The following is a 3,309-nucleotide window of genomic DNA, read 5'->3' on the forward strand; positions in this document are numbered from 1 at the left end:
TATATGTTTCATAACTGATCACTTAATTTTTAATATAAATACACGTATTTTGTACATACATTTTAGCCACTGCTAATCACATGAATAAAAATCATAAAAATTAAAATATAAAAGCAATATTTCTTGTTTATAATGGATTAGATCCATCGCACACCACGGACTTTATCGGCCGCTAGTCTTTCCATTGCACCACAACTTATTAGTCAGAGCGATTAAGCTGGTGTAATGTGCGCACCTCCATACATCTTCATGTACATATTAGTTGCGTTCCAGATGCTTCACGATTTGCAGGTTTTTACAGGAAGTCGTTCCAGGTGACCACCTTCCATAAGGTTTATTAATGGAGAAAACAGCTGTTCCTGCAAATCGTGAATATCGTGAATCATCTGGAACGCAACTATTTCCAGCGAGCGCTATCATTTAAATAGGCGGCCGATAAAGTCTGTGGTGTGCGGTGGCTCTTATAGCTGTGTCCTTACATCTATTCCGTGTGTTGCAATATCCACGAAAGCAGCAGTTAATTTTTTATGAAGCAAATTATTACAAAATATTCGAAAATTTCTCTACTTATATGTTTGGCTTTTCTTTGTTTTATTTTTCCAACGTCAAAAGCTGGATTTTTTTTTTTTTAAGTTGGTACAACAAAAAATACGAAACAAGTTTTATGTCAGATAGCTAACATGGCGGATAAGAAGAAGAAGTGAAACTACCTTCTAAAAATTATTGTATCATGCTATGTACATACATACCAGAGCTGTAGATTGATTGAATCAGTAGGATCTGCATTCACTTGGCACTCGTTTCAAAATTTTGATTGTTTCACACTGGTTTGATTGTTTGGCCAGAACTGTGACCAGTAAAATAAGTATCTCGAATTTTGGTAATTTTTGGAAAACACTATTTCTCCGTTCCATACCAATATTTCAATCATTAGCTAATATATTAAGATGTCATTTTAATAATTAATTAATAAAAGTAAACGTTCTCTGCAGGAAAAAAACAATACCTTTTTTTTTTTTAATGAAATCAAAACTTTTAAAATCACAAACATATGTGGTTTTATCGGAAGTTCACAAATGTAACGTGGCAACTTAGCTCGTTTTCACATTTTTTGGTCCGAAATTATAAAATTTTTGTCCGTGACGCGCCACGATTTTTGTACAGGTGGGTCGAAGTGCCTTGAACACCATTTGTATAAATGCAAAAAAATTATTTAATTTATTTTTTAATTTTAAAAATTTCTATACTTCAAAGCGTTTATAAATATATATTTATATATTTCCACAGATTATTTTACATTTTTTTCATCCGTAACCAAATCTTCAGTACCATAAAAAGATTTAAACACATTATAGTACAACCAATGCGATGTCCAAGCTAGTGCAACTCCACTGTACATGTGCATATATGTATGTCTGCATATATGCGTGTAAATATGTCAACTCAACTTTGCTATTAACCCATTTGAGCGGAGCAAGTTTTTTTCGTTCCAGTGGCTAACAAAATACAATTTTTATAGTTCATTTTCATGAAAGTTACATGTATCGTCGAGAAGATGTTTTCATGCAGAATTTTAAATGAATTGTTATTATTCCCATAAAAAATGTACGAGTATGGCTTTATTAAATGTAAACTTATGCGAAAACCTAAATATTTCGTCAACCTCGGGTTAATTTTGGTGGCGTCGTGGCAATTCCCAGAAATTTAATAATTTGTCTGCTGACGGAGGACGGCGAGGGGAAGACGAAAGAGATCAATCGTACATATGTATGAATATATTCGCATTTATAAATGCATAAATATTTATTCGTTTGTCTTTTTGGATGCATGAAAAATTTCATGTGTAGTGATTTAGAGATTATCATTCCAATAATATGCTGTGGAGCGTATGTTAGAGGCGATGCGACTTTTTGGCGTCTCGCCGTTTGTCTTGGTTCAAATCCCGGACGGACCAAGTAATATTTTTTGTTTGTTTTTTTTTAATTGTCTTATCCATATTCCATTTTAAATTTTAGCTTTGTTTAAAATAATATAAATGGATATGTCGGTACATAGCTGAAATAGAAAAATGCATACATGTTTGCAAAAATCAATTTGCAATCAGCAAATCGATTTCACGCAAATATCATATTTTCGGCAAGCAAGCAAATGTACAAAAGCCCGCTCCTTTCTCCGTTTCCCCGCTTGATCTGTGCACTTGTCGTTCTGACTTCCATTTTTATTTTAGAGTTTGTTTTGATCCGACACAAGCACGCGCCTGCCTCCGCAAGCACCCTCTCTGCCTAGTACTTACTAGATTTCTGTTTCTATTTTGTTATTCGTTTTTATTTTTCATGTTGCTTTAAACTGTGCTACGCGCCTGCCTCCGCAAGCATCCCCTCTGCCTAGTGCTTATTATATTTCTGTTCCTCTTTCCTTTTTCGTTCTTATTTTTTCATTTTGCTTTGAACTATGGTAAATTTGCTCGAAGTGTGGTGGCACGGAAAAATTTTTGGTATGGTGGCAGCCGACACTTCTCTACCGACACCGCGTCGAGAGGTGCATTTCGTCGACGAGTGGTATATTTGCTCGACCGCACCTCTAAATTTTTGATGCCACACACTGGACTCTGACCAGAGAACGTTTATAAATGAGAAGGCGCATTTCCAGTGTGAGCTTTTTGCTATCAAAAATTTTTGGTCATGCGTTTGGACTGGTGTGCTCTTTCAGTGAAGCTTGCAAACTCTATTTGGATCAGCCTTTCTAATATTAAAGGAATGTTCTTTTTAAGCAGAGCAGGGGAGAAATCCGGCTCCATATTAACACTTTCATAAATATTGTACCACTTTTTAGTCCAGTACGAACCTTGTCGCACTGTCTCCTCGGCCACGATGCGGGGCAATCTGTTAGACGGCAGACTAAAACTGCGCCCAATAAAAAACATATGGGCATGTAAGGTGTGGAAAAATTTAGGGCATAACCCGGTTTGCAGGTGCAGCATATAGTTAGGGGTATTAGAGGGAAGAAATATTAACTTTTTTAAAAAGAAACGCAGGAGTTTCCCTACGGATTCAAACTTATCAATGCCCCAGATTTGTGCGCCATAAAGCATAATGGACCTAGCCGCAGCATAGAAAATTTTCATCTTCTTTGAGATAGAGATACGAGGGTTGTTTATATATTTGATCCATGTGGCGTTTACCGCAGTTTTGGCCTCAACTAGTTTTGCGTCTAAGTGCTTCACAAAAGTAAGTTTGTAGTTTAAGGTCTGTATGCAGCTCTCAAGAAAAGCAAAAACTCCATATAAAATGACGTACAAGAAATGGCTAA

This window comes from Rhagoletis pomonella, unplaced genomic scaffold (assembly GCF_013731165.1).
Source record: "Rhagoletis pomonella isolate Grant_MI unplaced genomic scaffold, Rhpom_1.0 Rhpom_scaffold_00001, whole genome shotgun sequence".
Taxonomy (NCBI): Eukaryota; Metazoa; Arthropoda; class Insecta; order Diptera; family Tephritidae; genus Rhagoletis; species Rhagoletis pomonella.